The following is a 16,198-nucleotide window of genomic DNA, read 5'->3' as shown; positions in this document are numbered from 1 at the left end:
TTGCGTCTGATGCCCATCTCCGATGTCAGGACGCGTTATAATGTACTTTTTTTGGGGTTGTACACATTGATCGTACATGGTCCACCCCTGTACCATGCGGTTTTTTACCCTAAGCTAAATTAGTTGCCTTGTGCATAGGTAAGTCAAAAGTTGTGGCCCATCCTGGCAGCACACCAAGACCTCTATGCTTCATTTGAAGCAAGTGTTTTCTCCTAAATTATGAAATAATGGCATAATTCAAGCCCTTTTTCGGGAAGTGGCCGCATTCCACGAGAGGTGGCGGCTAGCTACGTCGCCGCTCAGTCATTTACCCTAGCCTACTCATTGGAACATCCAGGTTTGTGGTTTACTTCTAGGATGATCAGTAACTATTAACTTGTCGTTCATTAGTCCTCCTTTGTGCTCGTTTAAACTGGTCTACTACCTTAAACCAGGCCTTATCAATACTAGGAGTACTACTAGGACCTACCCAGAGGACCGTCGTTGCTTTAAAGTTGCCTAAGCTAGAATGCCTACTTAAGAAATATAACAAAGATCCTCGGGTCAATTGGTCTGTCTCGTAAACACACAGGTTTCACATCAACCAGAGAAATTTAAGATACCCTTACAACTCTTCCGCGAGTTCTTCTTCATCTTCGCTCGAGGAGCTGTAATCAGCTACGAGGCCAGCCATGTTATGTTTACAAACAATGATGATTACTGTCCACATCCAGTTCCATCGGGCGATCGAGCTCACTTGGGTGCGTTCATGTTTGTCTCGTGTGGAATGAAAGCTCCAAAAGGAAGCGTTTCGTTTGGTAATCTATTCGAACTCAATTCAAGATTTCGCGCTTGGACACGTCAGCTCACCGACAATTATTATTGACTGCTTCAGACATTTGAGTAGGTACATACTAACAATAATATTGTTTGCATTTATATGGTAATTAGGGTATACCAAAAGAATTCATATGGAATACAAAATAAATGTAACTGAAGTCTAACTATATTACAAATGTTCCTGTGACATTTTAGGTAGTTATACCTATCTTCAGTTAATATCACAGAGAGAGAGGAGGAGAGAGAGGAGAGAGAAGAGAGAAGAGAGAGAGATAGAGAGAGAGGAAGAGAGAGAGAGAGAGAGAGAGAGAGGAGAGAGAGAGAGAGAGAGAGAGAGAGAGAGAGAGGAGGTTAGGGGTAGATCGAGAGCGCTATAATCTGCCATTCCATTTTTTTTTATCTGGCTCGCTTATACATCCACATGAAACTGGGAAATGACATGCATGTAACCAACTTGGCTTCTTTTGCAACTTAACCAATACCTTTGTTGAAAACTAACGCACCATAAATACTCGACACTCTTAACATGACACGATTTTATCATCAATTCAATCCCTGCATTTCTTATAAGTCTTTGTAAAAACCTTCCTTACCCACTAATCACGATCTATATCTCATCTAGATTGTAAAGACCTGTGTTAAGACCTTCTTTACCCACTAAATTCACGATCTTGTATCTCATCTAGCTAAGCAGCAAGAATCACATGTATATGTTTTTATATAGTATTTCCTGGCCTTTCCGCCGATATATAATTCATTAATGTACGTCCATTTTGTTCTTCGCTATTGTCATTTAAATAACTGCTAGGAAACACAAATTCTGCTTTGTCTGTGAGGGTCGAAACTCTTGGGGTCGGGCACTCCGTTTCCGTCCGCACACTGCTATGATTGTTGTTTTTTATCAAGCTCACCCTGTGTCAGCACGGGCTCTTGCTCACCGAGCAGCCCGTAAAATGCTATGATACCTCTGTCCCGGTTATAAATCTTTTTACGGGTTGCTCGGTAAGCAAGAGCCCGTGCTGACACAAGGTCAGCTTAATCTAAAACAACAACTACAATAAATCTCTATGGGCTGCTCTATGAGCAAGAGCCCGTGCTGGCATAAGTCCAGCTTAATCTCAAACATAATAAATCATACGTCATGTCTTGCGTAATAATTCTTGGGATTGTTTTTAGACCCTGTGCTTTGTGTTTAATCATCACACCGACTTATGGCTTCTGAGAGACCCCTCCCGCCTGATATCCATAAGGAGGACCCGCACCTCGACGACCAAGGCTTCGCTACGGTTCGAAAGAAGAAAAAGAAACCAAACTAGACTCCAGCACCCTTCAACCAGGAACCCTTCTTCAACAACAGCAGCAGTGACCAGTTCCCCACGACAGCAGCACCAAACACGACCTCCCACACACAATTCCCGGCATTACCAAAGTTCAGAGCTGTTACCAACGAAGGCCAGAGCCAGACATCCTCTGCAGAATGCTGACCCTCGAGAAGAAGAAGTACCCGGGAATGAATCTTACAGTCAGACCCAACTTGAGGGGAAAATACACCATTACTCCCAGAGATGAACAATCTGCAGCACTCTTGAGAAACGACAGGTCGTGTGTTCTACTAGATCCGGTTTCAGAAATCAGCAAGGGGATGATACGCTAAGTTCCCAAATACATCACCATTGAAAGAGTCCTCGAAGTGCCCAACATCATGGCCGCCAAAAGGTGCACAGCTAAGAACGATGAAGAAACCTTGAAGATCGAGGTCACCTTCAAAGGACCAATGCCGTCCAGAGTCAACCTTGGGATCCTTGGCACCTTCCAGACAGAAGCATTCATTCCAGAACCTCTCAGATGTTTCAAGTGTCAGAGGTTTGGGCATCACAAGAACGAGTGCGCGTCCCACGACATATGCGGGAGATGCAGCCTACAACACGAGACTGAAGTGTGTTTGCAGAAATTCAAGGAAAAAAGCCACTCAGTTGCCCGATGCCCCAACTGTAAGCAGCAACATCATGCTTGGTTTAAGGGATCTCTTTCCAGACTTGATAAGATTTGGAAGATGACGGGCATCCCTCCTCCACCTGCAAAACCTCAAGTACGCCAGCCATCGCCACCAAAAAGACCTCAAACAAACTCAGAATCGACCAGGGGACGAATCTGCCTCCTCCACCTCCCCTCTCACAACTTCCTCAACCCCGCCATGCCATTACATTCCTAACCCTTCAGCCTTTCCTTAGTCCTTACCACCACATTACTGCTCCCGAACTTCATCCAACCCCTAAAGCATCCCTCCGGACCCTAAGGTTACTCAACAAACTCCCCCTACACCTTTGTATATTTCCCCGACCACTAAGTTCGTTCCCACCCCCCACAACACCAGTAGTTCCTGTTTTGCGCACGAAACAGAAACCCAGACAGAAAAATTGCCTTTGTCCGAGAGCTTTACTGAGACAGACGTCATTCTCGTAGGAGAGTTCCAGATACCGAAATTCCTGCTCGCCCTCGAAGAGTTTCATCAGCATAATGTAGAGCTCTTTTCTGTGACTTTGGGAGTGAAGAGCAGATGCGACTTTCACTCTGCGATGAAGTCAGAGATTACGAAATTGACCTCCCAGATGACCTCCTCGGTCCACAGTATCCTGTCAGAACCGAGAACCGAAAACAAATTCAAATATGAAATTAGTTGTTAACTAATTGGTTGGCAACTATCCACTTTTTCTACTACTAAACAACCTTCTTTTCTCCTCTTTTCGGCAGCCTCACGTCTAACGACTGAAGTTTTTCAACTATCACTCAAACTACCGCTCAAGCTGTGACTAACTTCTGTTTTCCCATTTCTAAAACTCATATATTTCAATTTTTCCTTCATCGATCTCTACCACTACGATCGACGCTTTTATTCTTAGCTCGAGTAGTGAAATGTGGTACTTCGACTCCATAGAATTTTGTTTTTTTCGGTTTTTCTACGACGATAATTATTTCGATTTCCTTACTGGCTATCTCTGACTCGCCAGTACTTGCTGCTATCGATCTTTTTTTCCTACATAATAAATCAGTTAGTTCTCAGTTGTCTCATAGCGACCTCACACCTTCAAATATTTCTCAGTTCCGACTTTTCATCTTCATTATTTTCTCTCTAGCCGACTTTTCTCCTGGCTTGTCTTATCTCATCATTCGATTATGTCGAGCTTTCTTTAATTTCAATTTCTTTCACAATGATTGGACAATGTTGAGATTCTGAATTAAACACATGAACATAATAATTAAAGAGAAATTTACACATTCACTAGCAGGAACATTACTGAAGCAATAAGATATATATGTTTTGTACATTTTGAAAATCACTTTTACACCTCTCTAGATCTAAATGTGTTACACAATGCTGGCTTAATCTAGAACGAACGATGAACTTTTTTATAAAGAAAAAATACATTTCTTCAGTATACTCTTTTAGTTCTACTATGTTTGTATCTAGTGATTGTATTATCAATAATAAGTTTATAATCGTCGTCAACCTCTAGATTTTTCACCACTCCAATTTAGGATGCTTTTACTCTTCTGTGTTCTTCATTAAAAAATACTCGATGTGAAATCTCTACAATCTTTACGCACAAGTTCTACGCATTTCAACACTAAATGCATTTAGATAGCCTTCCATTTCATTAACGAAGCATTGCAATTAAAGATAAAGTCCTCTTACCTTTCTTGCGGGCATAAAAGCGGCATATCTTCTATTTTCTGTTCAATACATTCAGTTGTTTCTTATTTACGTTCAATCAAGTGCTTGAAATTTTCGAAATGTTTGGAAGAAATGTTTACCCAACCACCTGCCACAGCCAGTGTTCCAGACTCTTGGTGTATGAAGAAATTCATGCTTAGCAGGCACTCACCAATTCACAGATTGTTCTATGGAACATATATAGTACACATTTTTTTCCAGAAAATTTGCCTATTCGCTGTATTTTTCACTGAGAAATATTCACTAACTACTGTATTTTCATGACTAAATGCACTTTTTGTGACTATACTCCTTTTTTTTTTTTTTTTTCAACTGTCCATCCGCCTGTGGTGTTTTTGTATGGTAACATTGCGTCCCGGGCTTTAGATAGTTACGCTATGTGTAAGTTTTAGGTAAATAAAGGGATATCTGGGAGTATATTTGCAACTGAAAAGTGTTTTAATAATTTACTGTATGCGAATTACACCGTTAATATTCGAAATAGGATATTATTATAATCGTTCAATGTAAGCTGAATGTAACTGTCTAAAGCCCGGGACGCAGTGTTACCATACAAAAACACCGCAGGCGGATGGAGAGACGGAAAAAAACAGAGTATAGTATTAAAATGCTTAGGTATAAGCATTTTTAGAGGTTTTAAGTATTCACGGGGGTTGTGGTACTCTTCCACCATGAATACCGGGGTCAACTGCATACATATAATATGACATATATAATATACATTTTTTGTTTATTCTGCTTTTAGCAAGTTTCTGTTAGTAATATAAGTCATTCTGATTATTTGCCATGTTCTCTTATTTCAATAGTTTTGTTCCTACTGACTGAATGCTTGAAAAATGCCGTTTTTTACATCATCAGTGTTGATCTGCATGCTCTTCAGATGTATTTCAACTGTTGGCCTTCATGCACCAATAGCAGTCCCCGGGTTACGACGGGGGTTCCGTTCTTGAGACGTGTCGTAAGCCGAAAATCGTCGTAAGCCGGAAAATTGTCAAAAACCCTAATAAAACCTTACTTTTAATGCTTTAGGTGCATTCAAAACTATGTAAACTGCATGTTTATTGCATTTTTCATAAAAAAAACTTTAAATATTGATTATTTTGCATTTTTGGTGTCATATTTCATCTGCCAGATCAGCGTTTGTAGGCGTCGTAACTCTGGAACATGCGTTGTAACCCTGGAACATGTGTCGTAACCCTGGAAATAATTTCTGATGAATATAATTGAAAAGCGTCGTAACCTCGGAACGTCGTAAGCCGAGACCGTTGTAACCCGGGGACTGCCTTATGTAATATGCTTTCCAGTTCAAGTGTATAAAAGGTTAAGCCTAATAATTTCTAGTTAGCTAACTGGTATTAATTACCTCCCTTTTCGTTCAGTATCATAATTCTTTTACCGATGTCATATCTTCATGGCACTCAACTACTTTTGTTTTACTACAGGAAATTGAAAACCTATTGAAAATGCTATGGTATCTAAGTTTCTCTACTTTTCTATGGCGATGATGAAAATATGCTGAGTAGGTTTGAGGCTGTAAAATGTGACAAAGCCAATCACATAAAAACTTGATACTGTACTGTACTTCTTGGTGACTTATCTGTTTTGTCAGACTAACAGTAGGAATAATGTGCTCCACAAAACACTTAATAATGAAAATGACAAATGTTTAATCAATTTGTATTTTTCATAGCTAACAAACCTGAGGTCTTAACAATAGGAATATCTTCTTGCGCCAGCTGGAAACCTGTTAAAAATAATAAAAAATTCCAATTATAAGTGTTTTCACAACATATGTTGTCTATCCATACCTAGAGCCTATTTCTTCAACATTTCTTAATAATAAAAAAAAAACAAGTGCAATTATTCATCATTTTGCATCCTTTGCAGCTTAATCTCCACTTGTTGAAACATTGACGTACACTGTATAATTTCATTCTAAAATATAGAAAAACATTTATAGATTATTTAACTTACACATTTACAACTATCCCAAATTTCCTTCTTAACTTATAAGCCAATTCCATTTGTTTATTATCTTAAAATTCAGTTGCAAGAATGAATAAAGAATGCTTATGAATCAGCTGGTCCAAATGCTTCACCACTAACATTACTTATACACTGTGAAGTTCAAGATGGCAAATTTGACTTCCATATACAAGTAACATGAACAAGAATGTATATTTAAAACACTTAAGGTTTGAGCAAAATGTGATCTAATCCGTCTTCAAATATCCAACCATTAACTACGAAAATAGTAGTACCAAAACTTGACAGACACTTTGGGGGTCTGGTTTTCTGATAAGTAATAAAGGCCTCATATTACAGCATGCATTAGAATAATTTATAGATAGCTTACAGCTATTAGTAATTCCACATAGTTCTACCCTAAACTAACCAGTACTTTACAATCAACATTCAATTTAAGATGTAAGCTATCAGTAATTCTAAATGGTTCTACCCTAAACTAACTTGTACTTTATACTGAACATTCAATTTAAGTTGTAAGCTATCAGTAATTCCACATAGTTATACCCTAATCTAACTTGTACTTTCCCCTGAACATTCAATTTAAGAAGTTTATTTATAAACATATGCATTTAAAGTGGTAGTGCAACAAAAATAATTATACAACATCACAGCTATTAAGTACAGAAATTTGCAAAATGAAGATCCATTAAGTTGGGGTGTTACCAAGACAGACCTTGTATAAATTTCAAATTGAATTTAATAAAATATCAAGAGAGCAATCAGACAGGCATTATGAAAGCAAAGAGTAGTACCTGAAGGACTCATAGCTAGTCAAGTGAAGCCTGTGGTAACTATACTCTTGTTTTTTTTTTCAACTGTCCATCCGCCTGTGGTGTTTTTGTATGGTAACACTGCGTCCCAGGCTTTAGATAGTTACGCTATGTGTAAGTTTTAGGTAAATAAAAGGATATCTGGGTGAACATTTGCAACTGAAAAGTGTTTTAATAATTTACTGCATGCGAATTACACCGTTAATATTCGAAATAGGATATTATTATAACCGTTGAATGTAAGCTGAATGTAACTATCTAAAGCCCGGGACGCAGTGTTACCATACAAAAACACCACAGGCGGATGGACAGATGGAAAAAAACAGAGTATAGTGACTATCAGAAGAATTTCGTTACTTTGTGCCCATCAAGAATTGGCAGTCCTTTATTGTTTTTCATAATAATAGAGCAAACAAAGAGATGCCTGGGAGATGTTCTATTCAAATGACCTAGTGTTAACAGCAGAATTAGAAGGATACATCAGTCAAATGCTTAAAAGATGAAACAGTGGAATGGATACGAAGCTGAAAATCCATATGGGCAAAAAAAAATTTTATGGAGACTGCAAAATCAGCAACGGTAAGTTTCTACTGGGAAGTGGCCATGCGGACATAGGAGTTGAGGGTGAAATATGTTTCCTATGTAAAAGATAATATCACCAGAGATGTGCAGGTTGCAAAATAAAAAAAAATGGTAAATGGATTTTTTGTCTGAAATGTAAAAGAAATGCAAATGAAGAGATGGAGGAAAAATATTGCATTGTATTGGAGGGACAAGCCATAGAAGTGGCGGAACATTCCTGATATCCTGGGGACACATTAGAATGAAGTAGTTAGTATTGAGTGGACAAAAAGAAGTGTAATGACAGAAAGGAAGAAAAGAAATATACTAAACTACTGGTAAATAAAGAGTATCCCATTAGTAGACAGAACAAAAATGTTTCATGTGAACATGAAGCCTGTAGTACTCCATGTAGCATAAACATGAATAGAAAGAACATATAGCACATTTTGAATATTTATTGGTTAATACAAATGGTTAAAATTCATGGCTGGAGGGAACTGGGATGAGCACATGACAAATAAGGTTACAGAAAGATGTAGGTGTAAACAGGCTGGAAAGATCTCAGAAATTTAAATGACTCAGTTGCGATGGGAAGTAGATAAGGAAACAGTTAGAAAATGATCAGTAGGGTGAAAAGATCCACAAATAATGAAGAAAGGTCAAAGATCAAAATATAGACAAGATAAGCTTTCGGGCAGCAAGTGTATAAGATAGAAAATTTCTTCCTGTTGTTGACCTAAAATATTTTTTACTATGGTACAGTATTTTTTAGTTTCATTGGGCCAGCAGAATGCATACTCCTCTCCAACTACTCTCCCACGAAACAAATACAGCTATACCTTGATTCACAGATGCTTCGCTTAATGGACAATTTAGTTTAGGGGCCTCTGTGAAATCTGCTCCATTAACATATGTTTGCTCAGATTAAAGATGGACAAAGTGATCGTCAAGAACATGTATGGGATTTAGCGAGTCATGCATGTGCAGTTCTAAGATGAAACGCAGGGAAAGGTTCAGTCTACTCGCGGGTCTTGCTCAGTGCACATCTCTGCTAAATTTTGTGTTTGTCTGTGTTTTTTCTTATTAAAATGCTAATTGCACAGTATGTAAGTAATCAAAGCTCCTAAGAAGGCTCGATATGCCAGGAAGGCAGAGAGAGAAAATCTTGAGATTCAAAAGGAAATAATAGAAAAACACAAAAGAGGTCTGAGTGGTTGACCTGGCAAAGAAGTACGGAATGGCCAAACAAACAATTTCTTATATCAAAAATGTAGAGGGGCTGTCAATGGAGCTGCTGATGCTAAGGGAGTGAAATCTGTTACAAAGGTCTCAGGCAATGGAAGAGGTTGAGAAATTGTTGCTAATTGGGATAAATGAAACAGTTAGCTGGTGATAGTATTTCTGAGACCATCTTATATGAAAAGGCCAAGCAACTGCATGCTAATATGTTTGGAAACCACCCCTGGAATGAGTGCTGATACAGGTAGCACTCACAGCCAGTCATAGGTGGTTTGAGAAATTGAAGAAAAGTAGAAAACACAGTGGTGAGGTATGGGGAGGCTACCAGTTTGGACAAAGATGTTGCCAAGAAATATGTTGAGAGGTCAGTCACTATGTAAAGACTGAGGATTTTGTTCCCCAACAAGTGTTCATCCGTGATGAGACAGGCCTGTTTTGGAAGAAAATGCCATCCAGGACATATATCATTCTAAAGGAGAAGTCACTGCTATGGCACACTTTTGCTCTGTGGGAATGCTTGTGGGGACCTAAAAGTGAAGCCTTTGCTTGTCTGCCGTTCAGAAAACCCATGGGTTCTTAAGAAAAATAATAATGAAAAAAATTAAATGTGATGGGGAGGGCTAACCGTATGGATTGGGTAACTAGGCATTATTTTATTGAGCAGATGATGTGGCTGGCATTACCATCAAGAAATACCTCAAGGTGTAACAATTGCCCCTAAAGGACTTTCGTGTGAAGACAATGATCCTACTCATCTTCCAGTCTTGAAGGCAGAGCTGCAACTCATCTCTAATTTCAAGAAACTACACCAAAGCACTATTCCAAAGGTGTGAAGTACTGATACAAAGCTGACCCTCAGAGGATTCTGGCAGAACCACCTCAACATCCTCCATTGTGCAAGACTTTTGAACAAAGTTTGGGCCGTCTCTTACAAAAAAATGAGATGGCTCTACCTGGAGAAAATTGGTCCAGATGCTGTATCAGAACGGGACTTTGAGGGCTTGGAGGCTTTGTGGATAGTGTGTCTCTGTGAAAGTCCAAGGACTTGGATCTAAGTGAGGATGATGAGGTGGAAGAGGTAGTGGAAGAGAATAAAGAGTTCACCACAAAAGAAATAGAGGACTTTTTAAAGGAGCATCAACTGAAAGCAGCTGAAGACGTCCTTAGAGAAAGAGGATGATGTCCCTAGTTTACTGATAAAAGAAATGTGCATAACTGAGGGAAAGTTAATTTTCTTAGAAGAATATCACCTTGACAAAACTGTAGCAAACTGTTATGAAGCTGCTGGATTGCAATGCTATTTCTCAATTTAGGGACATTTTAAAATTCATGCAAAAAAGAGCATCACAAAGCACATTTTTTGTGACAAGGCCAGGTTTTTAGTGAGACAGTGACTCCCAAGAAGAAAGCGACAAAAAGACAAAAAAACAGAAACATTCTCAGAAGCACTGTTGCCTGCTGTTGTTATGTAAGAGGACTCCCACATAAGCCACCAACTTTCCCAATTACAGGTCAAATGTGAACAAATTAGCTATTATTTAATTAACTTTTTTTTTTGGTACTTCTACATGCTAGGCTTGTTAAATTAAAGTTAAAAAGGATTATTCCACTTCCTACTAATTATGGAAAAAAATTCACTTGGTTTAAAGTTTTTTTTTCTCATTTTATGAAAAATCTTTTAAATAACACTCATTAATCTAATTAGACAGCACTTTTTGTACCATGAGTGAAGTAAATGCAGTATGTACTTCATAATTTTCAAAGTATGTACAAAGGAACTTGTAATAGTGCTTGTGTCAAAGGATTTTAGCAAACAGAACAACTGATTTGCTAATAGTTTTTTCTGCTAAATCAAATTCCAACATAATTTAAGAGTTTTCTCTAACACTACTGAGCTCATACTTTTATTATTATTATTATTACTAGCAAACTAACCCATCTACGATGGGTGATAAAATACGGGTGCAGAAGTGAAAAATTTATATGTACTATTTGTTTAGTAATATTAAAATAAGGGCGATTACACGAATAGTCTCTATCTCTCTCTCATAATGTAATTCAAGGGACGATCACTGAACGCAGAGAAATTCTTATTCATTGTTGTTTCCCCTCTTTTAATGATATTCTCTCTCTCTTAAAGTAAGTGAAGGGACGATCAATGAACGTAAAGAAGTTCGTATTCATCATTGTTTACCCTTTTTTAATGATTCTCTCTCTCAATGTAAGTCAAGTAACGAAGACGGTGATGGGATTATCGGATTACTTAGCTCTCAAATCACAAATTATCTCCTCTCTCTTTCTCTCTCTCATTTTTCGATAGCAAGATAAAATGATAAAACTGTAGTGCATTAATGTCGTTAAATGGCTCTCTCTCTCTCTCTTGTCGGTGACTTTCATTTAATGGAACAGGGATCTTGATTGGTTAGTTTCTTTGTCAATTACTTTGCACGGTGATACGAATAATAAAGTATCTTTCTTTTCATTATGTTACTGCAAAGACGCAACTCGTATGTCAGTGCGTTATGGCTACTGATAAATGCTCTTATGATCCTGTGTCTTCAAAAAAAAAAAAAAAGGAGTAGAAAGTAGGAACTTGTCAGTTTCCTTTTTATTATGTCCATTGGCAGGATCGAAATTCCGAAGCAACATTACCGGGCAGTACTTCTTCGTTATTTTGTGCACTGGCAGTCCCGATGGATTTAAGTTATTAAAAAAATCTTGCAGATATTGATGATAATTTTCATCTTCTATTGTGTCCGAGCTGAAATATTCGCGACTTTCTCTGGGGAAGTTGCACAGAAATTATGTATGAAAAATCCTAAAGTAACTAAGTCTGAGGGAATAACCAGCCTCGTTTCACAGCCAGAAACAGCTCCGTTTCAGGGAATCCCTTCTCACCCCCATCCCCTACAAAGGAGGGGGGTAAGTTGGATGAAACCCCATTACAAACCATCTTAGGGGTCCCCACCATAACCCTGCCAAGTTTCATGCCCATCTGACCAGCCGTTTGGCCGTGACAGACAGACAGACAGACAGAAAGGGAAATATAGAAAGAAGAGAGCCACTTATTAAAATAGACAAAACAAATTAATAAATAGGTAAATAGATAAGGATGTATTAAAATGTAAGAAGAATATAAGGGTTGTAATGCATGCATTCCATATTCACTTCTGAAGTCCCAACTGCACAACATCCTCTGGGAGGCTGTTCCACAGTACAATGGTATGAGGAATAAAGGACCTCTGGAACCAAGAAATTCGACATTGAGGCACATTTACTGCACATAAGTGCCGATTGGTGTCGATGTTTAAAGAACCTGGCTGCTCTTGGCAGATAAAGGGGATCAGGGATCAATCATGAATGTGAAAAATCTCTCTTGGACCATCCGCTGATGGTCCGTCATAATTGCTACTATATTAGGAAACAGAAACCTATCACCAAGAACAACGCTATCTAAAAGAGATAAATCTCTGGCACAAGCAGACATTGACACTGGAGAACAGTATTCCAGTAAAGGAAGTACAAATTACCTAAAAAAGGTTGCATTGATTTTATCCCTATATTAAATATATGAGGCTTTACAAACAATACCTAACTTTTATGCAGCATTTGCTGAAACTTTTATTAGATGTTTCTCAAAAGTTGCACCTTGAATAGTAAGCTTCAGACTCATTCAGCAAGGTCCATCCACCTAAAATCTATAAAAGATCTTGTTTTACTGGAATTCAGCCTCATACCCCACTGACTACACCATTCACTGATTTGGTCTATGTCCTGACTGAGGTCAAGTCCAACTTCATTTCTCATAAGTAGAGACTTTATTACGTCCCCGTGTTGCACCATCAGCATAACTGAAAAATCTTGTTTTTCATGCCAAAACCATATTATTTACATACACTAAAAATAACAGTGGACCAAGAACACTGTCCTGTGGAACTACAGACAGTAGGTCTTGGTTCACTAAAAATCCTGTCCACAGCAACTAAGTGCTACCTACCTTTACGGAAATCTTGAAGCAATTCTATAACTTATCCACCCACTCCAAGATTCTGAAGTTTACAAAATAAGTGCCTTATGATTTACTAAATCAAAAGCAGCTCTAAAATATATTTGAATTGCTCTGCACTAAAAACCCATATCAAGATTCTCCTGCAAATGGCATGTCTAGTGTAAAAGCACATCACAGGTACCTAACTGCTTCCTGTAAGCAAATAGACTATAAGTTAACAATCCTTTAGATTCCACATACATATATATTGGCTTAAAATTTAATTTTTCAGCAACTTTAGAGGCACAGGGAGAATAGAGACTGGACTGTAGCTACTGCAGCCTGCAGATATGCCAATCTTTCAAACAGGCACAGATTTACTAAGTTTGCTCTCATCCACAGATACTACGTCAACATAAAAACCTATAAAATCTAATAATCTTGGGACACAGCACTTGAAAACTTTTTAAAAAAACACAGGTAAGAAACAGTCATGGTCTTATCCACCCCAGCTTCCAATATTATTCAGAATTTTCTTAACATCCCTGGAGCAAAATGCAAATTTTGTAATCGGGGAGGACATCCTCAGCTGATTGCTTAGCTTTAAAGACTCAATGAAGCAGTTCAGTCTTTTCCCTAGGGCCAGAAACCAATCTACCATCATCTGTTAGTAATGGTGGAATGGAAGACAAGCCTAACCAAAAGACAGATGATGCTAATTTGGTCCACCACTGATGTGGCCGAGTAATTCCTCATGTTTCCTCATCAAGGAATTTTTGTAATTTCTCTCGGCTTTGTGGTAAGTTCTATTTGCAACACAGTGAGACTCAACAAAAATGGTTCAATTATCATTTGAAAGATTTTGTCTCCATGCCTTGAATTTGGTCTGTATCCTGGTAGGCTCGTCTACATGTATCATCAAACCATGGCTGGTCATTTGTCCTAAATTTGATGACCTTTCTAGGGACGTATTTTATTAAAATAGCCATCAGCATTTCATTTAACTTCTTGGGATCAGGATCTAATTTAGCAACTGAGCGGGATCAGGATCTAATTTAGCATCTGAATGGGATCAGGATCTTTTAGCAACTGAAATATTAAGTGCTTGACAGGCTTCAATAATGCCATCCCAATTGGCTTTGGATTTCAGCCAGACATTTTTTTCCAATGACGGAATCAGGAATATACTGATTGACATATAAGTCCATATCAATGGTGCAGTGATCAGAAGTGCCTATATATATTCACAGACCTTGGACTTGACAATAGCTGTAACATCTATGAATATGAGGTGTAATCTATTACAAGAAATGTGTGTGGGTTCCTCAATTAGCTGGACAAAATTGTAGGATACACAGAACTCCAGAGCAGACCAGCCATGTTGATCAGTGGAGTTTGAATTTAGTCACTCACTGTGCTCTGCATTACATTCTCCACAAATAAGGAACGAAGCTTTTAAATCCTTTAACGAGCCATACTAATCCTTTCCAATAAAGTCATATATAGAATAGTCAATATTTAGATTGCAGTAAACATCAAATAAATAAACATTGTAGAAATTACTGAAAATTTTAAAACAAAGAACTTCATGGAAACTGCACTTCCAATTCTTCTCATGATAAACAGGTCGTCTGGACTTAGTTTATAGTACGTACAGCCACACCTTGCACATGTGGAATGTTGCGACGATAAATAAAATCAGGCCCATCAAACCCCAGGATTAAAAACTCAATCTTTAACATGTTACTACTTACAAGTGTCTCATAAAAACATCACATAGTTGCGGGCACAACTCTGGAGGTCAAGAAAATTTTACCTTAAGCCCTAAATATTTGAGTAAAGTACTTTCCAATATTTCTTACTGTAATGAATAACAGGTCCCAGGCTCAGCTCAATGTCCTCTAATAGAATTAAAATTAACATTATACAATCAGTATCAAAACTAATAAATACACACACTTCATTGTAACATTGTAAAAATCAATAGAACAATAAACAACAATACCATCAACAGCAACAGTATTTACATTTTTTACAAAAATTCTGTTGAGAGTACGCTTAAGTGAATGTAACATTGTTGAAAAAAATGCTGGAAGCAACTGGTTGGCAAGGTGGGGCCAGCACACCTTGTAAAGCAAAATAAATACGCCAGGTTAACCACAACAAGGGGGGAGGGCAGTCAGGATGGATTTAGGAATAAAACACTCGGAAGAAAAGATTATGAAAATATAAAGGCACTTAAATGATAAACCCACCAAACAACTTTCACTTTCTCATCAGCCTTTCCTATACACTTTGAAAAGACAGGAAAGTGAGTGCAAAATATGATAAATGCCAGACTGTACCCTCAGGCAAGGGAACTCAAACCCAAGACTACGGAAGGCCACAGTACAACGGCTATAGCACAGTCCAAGGTTGGAGAACATGATTTGTAGCCTTCTCTGAAAAGGGTTGTCTACTAAGAGTCCCTTCTACTCACTGGCTCAATTTCGGAGTGTCCTTCTAAAATAATTGCCCGCCAGGGCTGTAGGCTCTCTTCTATCTTAACTTTTGTAGGCAGGGATGTCACACCCTGAAGTGAATGCTGCTAAGAAAAGCCACATTATTCCACTACCCTCAAACTATTAAAACTATATTCAAACTACAGTATACACTTGGTAACCAATTACAGCTTGAATTGCTTCTTTATTATTGACAGATGGTGTTCATATGATTATGACAGGTTATTTTTTTAAACATACTGAATACCACTAAATAATTAAGAAACACTTACCATACTGCAACAAATTTTATTCTTTTGCCAGTTGTATAAACACTTGAAATAAGTTCAGTAATGTTGAATTATCACTATTAAAAGCAGCAGTTTAATCATATCACCAAGCTAAGGTGGTTAAGTAACAGCACTTACCCCTTGACCATTTCTTTCTGGAAAAATGATTTTTTATTAACTTATACAATTTAAGGCTTTAACTGAAATGTTTGTACTAACAAGCACCACATACATACTGTGTAAAGGATACATGAAGAAATTTTTGGCAGTACTAACTAGCTGGGGAC

The sequence above is a fragment of the Macrobrachium nipponense genome, chromosome 30 (assembly GCF_015104395.2).
Source record: "Macrobrachium nipponense isolate FS-2020 chromosome 30, ASM1510439v2, whole genome shotgun sequence".
Lineage (NCBI taxonomy): Eukaryota > Metazoa > Arthropoda > Malacostraca > Decapoda > Palaemonidae > Macrobrachium > Macrobrachium nipponense.
The sequence above is the reverse complement of the archived record's forward strand: the minus strand, read 5'-3'. Positions refer to the sequence as shown.